Here is a 10,398-nt window from a genome sequence, read left to right on the forward strand (position 1 = left end):
TATAACCAACATTATAAAAATGATAGAAATAAGGACCATTAAGGCTTGAATTCATTTTAACTTGTTGACTTTGAGCCAAAAGAAAGAAGATGTTACCATCTTGGTTAGGTAAGGAGGATTCGTGTAATGACTCACCATTTGTTCATTATAGTTCTACTACGGTTAAGTTCTGAGGAACTGCAAAAATACAGTTTATGTAAGAATCTGACATAAAGGAGTTTAAAATCTAATGAGGATGGAGGGAATACATATGAAAACATACAACCTCTGCTTTGGATCCAATACTAATAATTCATCTCTCTCCTCCAAGGACCTTGCTGTATAAATCAATCCTCTGCTTTCTGTCCTTAACCTCTCACTCCCTACTTAAACACTTTACTCCAAGTCTGTCGTCTTGCTCAAGTCGTAACCACCTAAAAATAGACTCTCTTTTCTGCATTCACTCAAGCTAGAGTCTAATCTTCCTTCTTCTCCTTTCTAGGCATATTTCTTTCAAGAACCATCTTTAATTCCACCTCCCCTTTTTCTTTTCTTTCTTTCTTTTTTCTTTTCTTCTTCTTTTTTTTTTTAACCAGAAATCCTGCTTTTGATTCTATTATGCAACAAATTATGGCTTCAATGTATATTACCTTGACCATGACATTGCTAAATTTAATAGGACACTTTCCAATCTCTACTGATAGATTTTGACACAGTGGACCAATAAGCTCTTGAATCTCTACTCCACTGGCTTTAGTCACCAGACCTGGCTTTTTTAATCGCCTCTCCTATCATTCATTTTTGGGCTTTTGCATACCTGCATTTATGGATGCTTCTGAGGATTTTGTGCTGGGGCTGCTGCTCTCGCTTCTCCACATACTCTTTTTGGACATTCGGATTCACTCTCATCATGCTATTCGTGGTACAAAATGATTTATTGCAGGGGTGCCTGGGTGGCTCAGTCAGTGAAGCATCTGTCTTTGGCTCAGATCATGATCCCTGCATCATGTGATCAAACCCCACATTGGGCTCCCTGCTCAGCGGGAGGCCAGCTTCTCCCTCTCCTCCCCACATGTGCTCTCTCGCTATCTCTGTTTCTCTGTCTCCTTCTCTCAAATAAATAAAATGTTTAAAAACATGATTTATTCTAGAATCTGAACACCAGAGGCACCCAAAGAGGGGCACTGTCCTAAGGGAATTGTTTAATGATTTTCACTTTTTGATCACACGTTTTTAATGAGCAAAGGACACTTGACAATGTGGTGATGATGTGATTTGATTGGCATGGCTGCAGGTAGATTGCTGGTAATGACACTTTTGCTTTGTTAACAGAGTATAGACAAGTGATGCAGATAATAAACGACAGTCATGGGGACAAGAAGGCAGTCCCACTGGAAACCCACACAAGTAGTAATGATTTAGTCTGGTAACACTCCAATGTCCTGAATTGCAATTTTGTGTGTATACTACATATTTCAGTCTTTTTAAAAAAAAGATTTTATTTCTTTATTTGATAGAGCAAGAGAGCACCAGCAGTGGTGAACAGCAGAGGGAGAGGGAGAAGCAGGTTCCCCGTTGAGCAGTGAGCTCAGTGGGGGGCTCCATTTTTGGGATTCTGGATCCTGGGATCATGATCTGAGCAGAAGGCAGATGCTTAACCAACTGAGCCATCCAGGCACCTTTACATGTTTCACAGCCTTAAGTCCATATACTGTAAATAAAACTCTAGAGTCTGCATCCAGAAGATTCGGGGGCTGAATCAAAGATTTGGGGTTGTCATTGTGTTCTTTTAGAGTTTGGGTATGTAAAACCACGCCCTCTGCTTGAAGTGCTGTGTTTAGTCATTTGAGCTGTTTTGGGCTCAGAGGTGATAGGGAAAAACAGAAGGTCATTGTTAGTCCAACATGACCAAGGGACTAGAATGAAGGAAGGGTCTCAGATCCCTTTTGTATTTTCCATCAGGACAGCAATTAAGTATTCTTAGTATAGTTTAATTTCTATTTTTTCATCTTATCTTGGGATGCTAAGACTGGTTTCTGTCACATGTAAGATTCAATTTACATACAGTACAGTTCGCTTGTTTTAAATGTGGTTTGATGAGTTCTGCCAAACATATACAGCTGTATAACCAGCATCATAAGCAAGATATAGAAAATTCCATGACTCTAAAAATCTCTTTCAAGTCCCTTTAGTGGTTTTCTTCACCCTACCTCCATTCCTGGCAACCATAAATTTGATTTCTGTCTCTTCTGTACTGCCTTTTCCAGAATGCCATATAAATGGAATCATACAATATAAAGTCTTTGTGTCTGCCTTCTTTCACTTAGCATAATGCTTTTGAGATTTGTTCATGTCGCATGTATCAGTATTCTGCTCCTTTTCATTGCTGAGTAGTACTCCACGGTATGGATGTGTAACAGTTTGCTTATTCCTTCACTGGTTGATGCATATTTGGATTGTTTTCAATTTTTGGAGGTTCTAAATAAAGCTGCTATAAACATTTGTATGCAGATCTTTATCTGGACATATGTTTTTAAATCTCTTGGGTAAATATCAAGAAATAAGATTGTTGGGGTACCTGGGTGGCTTAGTGGGTTAAGCCTCTGCCTTCAGCTCAGGTCATGGTCTTGGGGTCCTGAGATTGAGCCCTGCATTGGGCTCTTTGTTCGGCAGGGAGACTGCTTCTCTCTTTCTCTCTGCCTGCCTCTCTGCCTATTTGTGATCTCTCTCTCTGTCAAATAAATAAATAAAAGTGTTTAAAAATATTATTAAAAAAAAAAGAAATGAGATTGTTGAGTTGTATAGCGAGTACATGTTTAACGTTAAAAGAAACTCCCAAACTTTTCCAAAGTGACTATAACCATTTCACATTTTCACCAGAAACTGTTCTGTTTCCTTGTCAGAGCTTGATGAGAGTTAAAAATAAAAGAGTTAAAAAAAAAATCTAGCCATTGCCATAGGTTTTTAGTAGTATCTCATTGTCACTTTGATTTGCATTTAACTAAATTAATAATGTCAAGCATTTTCGCTTGTTTTGTTCCCATGTGCATATTTTCAATAATGATACATTCATTCAACCTTATTTATTTATTTATTTAGTAATTGGGTTGTTTGTTTTCTTCTTTTAGGTTTTGAGAGTTCCTTTTGCTGAGCACACATCCTTTGTTATGTAGATGTGTTGCAAATATTTTATCCAGTCTCTGGATTGGCTGTCTTTTCATTTTCTTAACAGTGTATTTTAATGGACAGAAGTTATACATTTTGATGAGCTCTAATTTGTCAGTTTTTTTCTTTCATGATTTTGTGAGTTATGCTTTTCATGTCCTATCTAACTTAGTCAAAATTATGTTCTCCTATGTCTTTCTGTAGAAATATTATACTTTTTAGGTTTAATTGTTAGGTCCATTATTAATTTTGAATTAATTATTGCATGTGATGATAGGTAAAATTGTTTTTTCTTTTTTTAAGGATTTTGTTTTTAAGTCATCTCAACTACCAACATGGAACTCAAACTCACAATCTCAAAATCAAGAGCTGCACGCTACACTGACCGAATCAGGCGGGTGCCCCAGTTTGTTTGTTTTTAATGTGTGTGTCTAATGATTCTAGCACTATTTGTTGGCATGGCAAGATTTTCTCCAGTTCATCATCATGGCTTTTGTTAAAACCTCAATTGACCATATACATGTGGCTTTGTATCAATATTCCATTTTGTTCCATTAATTTATATTTCTTTTGTTTGCTCATTTTGCCACTACTATATTGTCTTGATTATTGCAGTTATATAGTAAGTCTTGGAATCAGGTATTCTAAACTCTTCAACTTTTTAAAAACTTGTTTGGGATATTTCTAGGTTTTATTTTTTATTTTTATTTTTTAAATAAAACATAAATAAGATGGGGCACTTGGATGTCTCAGTCAGTTAAGTGTCATGATACTAGAATCCTGGGATGGAGCCCCATGTCACTGGGCTGCCCGCTCAGTGGGGACCTGCTTCTCCTTCTCCCTCTGCCACTCTCCTGGTTTGTTTTCTTTCTTTCTCTATCATATAAATAAATAATATCTTTATTAAAAAACATAAATAAGAACATACTTTATAAATTAAGAGGGACTTTTATGAGGGGCATCTATAGATGGTACTTCCTCTAGTAGATAAGCAGGTTATCTCTGAAAAGGGGAAAGAGATCTTGCAATAAATGATTTCAGAGGAGCTACAATCTGTTGAAATCCTATCACTCTTTCTCAGAAGGAAAACTTATTGTTGGTGTCCAAGTACCAAGGTCTCTGTGGGGGGTAGGGCGAATCTTTCCTGAAGAGCTCCAAGGGCCACTATGACTCACATTCCCTGACTGTATTGACTCTCCCATATTCTATGCCTTTGCACATGGGCTTTCTTCTTAGGATGTCTTCTCCTCCATAACTAGTTGTTAAACTCCTACTGATCTTTTATGACTAAATTCAAGCTTCATTCTAAATTGAATCTTCTCTCCTGTCCCAGATGACTTCCCAGGAGCTCCACAGCTCTCTGTGGAGCTCCTTCATAGAGCAGCTCAGTTCTAGGATTATATTTAAATGGATATGCCCATTCCTTGATTACTCACTCAACAATATAAGCACCTACTATATACCTGTCAGGCCCTGTGTGGATGTTGTGACATAAAAATGAATAGGTCACAATCTGTTCTTCTAGGACAGTGGTGTCTGTTAGAGGGAAACTGCCGTGGAGACAAATATGCCTTTGCAATAAAGGATTATAGATCGAGGCTCTAGGGTATAATCTTGGTAAAACAAGGAAAGGATGGGAAGGAAGACACACACTGACTTCTGAAAGAACTTTTTACCAAGTGGACGGGTCTTTATGTTTGCTTAATCGGATCACTGTATAAGATTCTGTTTATTTAAAAGATTTTAAAATTTAAGCAGAGACAGACCCACAACTACAGAGAACAAACTGATGGCTGTCAGAGGGAAGGGGGGCGTGCATGGCAGAGAAAAATGGTTGAAGGAGAGTGGGAGATACAGGCTTCCAGTTTTGGAATGAATAAATCAAGGTAATAAAAGGCATAGCATAAGGAATATAGTCAATGTGAGATAGTTAATTGTGAGAGTGCTGTATGGTGACAGATGGTAGCCACATTGGCAGTGAGCATAGTATAATGTAAAAACTTGTTGAATCACTATGTTGTACACCTGAAAGTAAGGCAACGTTGTGTGTCAACTCTGCTCAAATTAAAAAAATTAAAAGCAATCAAATAAAATATTGGGGCACCCGTTTGGCTCAGTTGGTAGAACATGTGACTTTTCTCTCTTTGAGTTTGAGCCCCATGTTGGGGGTAAAGTTTACTTAAAAAAAGAAAATAGGGGACCTGGGTGGCTCAGTGGGTTAAGCCGCTGCCTTCGGCTCAGGTCATGATTTCAGGGTCCTGGGATCGAGCCTCACATCGGGCTCTCTGCTCAGCAGGGAGTCTGCTTCCCCCTCTTTCTCTGCCTGCCTCTCTGCTTACTTGTGATCTTTCTCTCTGTCAAATAAATAAATAAAATCTTAAAAAATAAATAAATAAAATAAAAAAAGAAAATAGATAAAAAAATTAAGAAAACCTCCAAACAAATGAATAGATAAAAACTCGGTTGACTGCCTCTTCTTCCTTCATATACCATACTTGCATAGCAGTGTGAAGTACATGGTTAGAACTTCAGTAACTCAGTTTTAATTAAGGCCATAGAACATGTCTTAAAATTATATGAAAGACCCATTAAGCATGTAATTATTTTGAGGTAATTTTCAAGGCACTAGAAGAAAAATAGCAAAAAGTCTGATAAAGAAAATTCGCTGTATACTTGATGAGATAAGCCTTAAATAAGGACAAACACATAAAGAATTTATAACACCAACATTTCAATGATGAAGGGATCTCATTAGGCAAAACATATTCTTAGTCACCAATTATATTGTCTAATAAATAATTGTTCAAGGAATTCAGAGAATGAAGATGGTCAAGAAGTTTTTTTTTTTTTTTTTTTTTTAAGATTTGTTTATTTATTTATTTTAGAGCTAAGAGAGAGAGTGAGTAGGGGTAGGAGCTGAGGGAGAGGGACAAGCTGACTCCCGGCTAAGCATGGAGCCCGACATGGGGCTCCATCCCAGGACCCTGACACCATGACCAAAACCAAGAGTTGGATGCTTAACCAACTAGGCCACCCAGGCGCCCTGATCAGCAAGCTTTTATGAAGGTAGTGGAATCTGAACTTGGTGCTGACCGGCAGATTTTATCTATTTGGACAAAGAGGAAGAGGAGATAATGAAAGTGAATGTGTGAAGAGCTTTGACTTTGGAGTCAGAAAACTCTGGGTTTTTCCTCATCTTTACGGCTTAGCTCCAGGCATCTCTTCTCTGAAGTCTCTACTAACACCTCACTCCCTTCTTCTCCCACTGGGCAGAATGGGCCACTCCCATAACATTTCTACCATTTACTCTATATACATTAGCAACAACACTTCATAGCATTTTTAAAAACTTGTCATTCTGGCACTTACTTAATCTGTGACCTTAGTCAAGTCAGCATACCTCATTTTCTTCAATTGGAAGGTAGAGACTCATACCTCAGAGGATTGTTTTGGAAGTTAAATAGGATGGTGTGTACAGGCTAACTCATATAGCATAGCAACATAAGGGATGCACGGGACTTGGAAAATATTTTATTTCTGTCCTTTGATATGAGCAAAAGCTTAGAGAGGGGAAGGCAAGAATGTGTGGAGGAGAAGGGGAGAGAAGTAGGTAGACATCCCGTGGGGCTCTGTGAGGGACAATAGTAGCTTCACTGTGATGGCAACCAGATGTCATGATCTGTACGGCACACTCTCAGTTCCTAAAATCAGTATCTTCTCTATATTTCTCCCTTCAGTTTAATCAAAATCAGCAAAAATTTGAAAGTTAAACCAAACTTGTGAGGCTTAAGTCACCCATACATAACCCCTATTCTTAGTGGTTTCAATCAAACAAGTGAAAAAAAAAAAGATACAGATATTGCACGATAGCATATGCTTTATTATGGAGATTATGTGATACTTCTTATTAATAATCTATAGCTGATTTTTTTTCAAGGTGAAATGAATCAGATGCTCATTTTCTAAGTTTTACTATTTATAAATGTAATTATGAAAAAAGAAAACGGAGTCGTTTAAGACTGAAAGCATTGAGATGCAAAATTTTTATGTGGAGAAGAAATTAGTACGTGCAGGATTGAAATATTTTCAAGTTATTTTATGACTGATTTTGGTCATCTAACTCATAATCGCTTAAATTTAATGTTTAGTTTCGTCAGACTCTATATGAAAAATTTGTTTCTGGCCAGAGTCGCTTATGCATGGAAAATAGTTAATAGATACATTTATAGGTATGAAAACCGTAAACCAGCATAAGGAGTTCTCTGTTTGGGTCTGGTAAATGTAGACATTGTAATGCAGGGAGAATTCAGTGGGTCACTGAAATCGAAATTGCTTGGAGCCCACAGAGGTTCTGTAGTCAGAAAAAAGTCAGTTGATATCTGTGCAGCCACTACTGTATACTTGAAACTTCACTTATTTTCACTACATATATATACATAATATTTATATATTTTATTTATTTATATACTTATATGTGTTTTTATGTATAATATGTTATATATATGATATATATTTTCAATAATATATTGAATGTATTTTGATATATACTGATTACATATATATAAAAGAGAAGTGAAAAAAGAAAGACGAAAACAAGCCAGGCTTCTTGTCTTGTGGCCAGCTCAAGGAACAGTTCACGCTCCCAGCCTATGAGGACGGTTGGTGTATCTTCTCTTCAGAAGAGGGAAAGGGTCAAACAAAGATAGAAAACCAAGTAACGTGATACAGTTGGGCCACCTCTCCCTCAGCTATCCTCTTTAGATGCAAATTCAGCCCTTTCCTCAAAGACCAGGCTTTTGTGATGTATTTTGACCCGCAATCATTAAATCCACGTGCTTGTACACAAACAGAACAAGGAATCTTTTCTCCCTTATCTCTCGTGAAACACTCCTGCCTCGAAGTAAAAGGGAGTCATTCAAAAAACAAAACAAAACAAAACAAAACTTCATTAAGTCCTATTGTTCCTACTTCCACAGTCTATCCCAAAAGCCCTCTGCTCTTTTTACCGCTGGCCCTGAAGAGGATCACAGGAAAAATCCCAGTTCTGCAATTGAATTCATCTGTAAACTCCACGGGATTCCTGGAGAGAGACAGTGATTTGATTTGGGCATTTGACAGTAGTAGCATATTGGCAAATGCTCTAGGTCAATAATGTTTGTATTGGGTTTAAAACAGTCATGTGAAAACTCACTACGGAGAACTCCCAATTCTCCCCATAGAGTATGTATCAAAGGACTTGGGAGAAAAAAAAAAAAATCAGTTTCTTCAGGAACTGATAAGCCCTGGAAGCAGCTATCCTGGGGACTCCAGCCTTGCTCCAAGTTGTGCTTTATCTTAGTAAAAGAGGAAAGATGGGAAGTCTGTCAGGCTTTTCCAAATTTATAACCTCTGATTCAGGCTCCTCATGGCCAAGCGAGGGTCCTAAAAAGCAGTGACAGCAGGGGCAAGTTCTGGAAGGAACTATGTGAGGATCTGATATTGAAGAGCCTTCTAGAATCCCAAAATTGCAGTCATGCTTTCAGCAAGAGAACCAGGAAGATAGAAAAGACAATTTATTACGATGCCTCTTTTACTCTCTCACTAATCCTTTAATCTTACAGAGGACATACATGTGGACGCCAGGCAAGAGTAATGGAGTCTGAGATTTTCTCTTGCTGCAGTTAAGGGTGTAATTCAGACTTCCTTTCCCGCAAAGCCCCCTTAAAGGGCACGGAGAAGGGATAAGGAGAGAAACTGGCAGAGAAAAGACACTAGATCTCTGCTTTTTAAACCTGCTGCCGACACATAACCAAGGATGGCTTGAAAGGAAATGCTTATTTCCTGGTGGTTCTAAGCATCCTCACATGAAGACTGAAAACTTAGCTGAAGAAAAAAGAACCTAACTATTAAATTCTGAATGATAAATTGACTCATAGCCACCGGATCCAGGAACATTGTTATTGATTTTCAGATACCATATACTGACCAAGACGCTCTCTCAAAGCAAGAGGCTGGTCGAGTTATACTGTGAAAAGGAGTTTTACATTTTTGTGAATCACATAGTTAACAGTTTTAAAAAAAGTCGGACTGGAATCTGAAAAATGCATTCCTTTCTTATCTCCTTACAGTTTTAATAAGCCACTCAATGTTAATAAAATGAGGTTACCTCAAAATGTACTTCTCAGAAGACATATTCTGTGTCAGAGTTTAGCCCATGAAGAGATATACCTGAATTTTGCAGTTAAAAAAAAAAAGTCATTCATCTCAGCTCTGCACCTGTAATGAGAAAGGCTTCTGTTCCACAAAGAGCCACAGTCTCGGGCACACAGATGGGCCACAGCCAAGGGCCACTGTGCCTTCGGACACATCTGCTTGCCAGGAGGGACCCGGAAGTACCATGCAGAATGGCAAAACAGACTCTTGCCCTGTGTGAGACTCCAGAAGATGTGAAACCCATCTGAAATGTATACTGGGATTCTTTTCTACAAATCATGACAAGATTAATACAGAAAATGCAAACAAGAAAAAACCCAGGATCTGGCTCATTCCCCTGAGGTAGTGGGAGGGAAATTTCTAGGGAGATTAGGTTTCGTTTTTGTATAATTACACACTCCATTGAATTTAATTATTTTGTAGTTAAATTCCTAGAAGACAAATGTCTCCTTAGTATGTACCTTCATTTTCTTTCTGGTGTAATCACATTTTCCTAGATGTTTTGATGAGAACTTGTGTTATAGGTAATGTTCAAAGTATGATATGTAGTGAGAGCTCTCTTTGGGAAGTGTTTTTCATTGCCCATTATTTCGCTGATCTCACTGTGTATGAATTAAAAATTTAAAAATTGGTTAAGGCTCTGTATTTTAACCTCACAAATCCCGATTTCTGCCTCCTCTAGCTTTTTGAGGCTACCGCTGAACTTCTCAAGTTCTGATTATTAGGTCATTGTTAAGGGTCCGTTCCTGCCTCAGCCACCCCACAGGACTGGCAGCATACCGGAAAGGAGATGAGGTTTTGAAAGATTTATCTTGGAGGCCAGAGATTTCAAGCCAACATCAGACATTCTGTAACTTTTCTCCATGTGGGCTTGACAACTTCTTCTGCCTAAATTAGGTCTGAAGTAGATTGCTGTCAAGTGTGGTTGTGGGAAGAATGCTGGTGCAGAGACCTGGTTTCTCTCTCGGCCTGGCTCTGCCCGTAATTGGCTACACCACTCAAGCTTTCATTCAACATTTATCCAACCTCTGTGAATGCCTCTTGCATGGCAGACGTGGTCTG

This window comes from Mustela putorius, unplaced genomic scaffold (genome assembly GCF_011764305.1).
Source record: "Mustela putorius furo isolate JIRA1106 unplaced genomic scaffold, ASM1176430v1.1 tig00003846_pilon_pilon_pilon, whole genome shotgun sequence".
Lineage (NCBI taxonomy): Eukaryota > Metazoa > Chordata > Mammalia > Carnivora > Mustelidae > Mustela > Mustela putorius.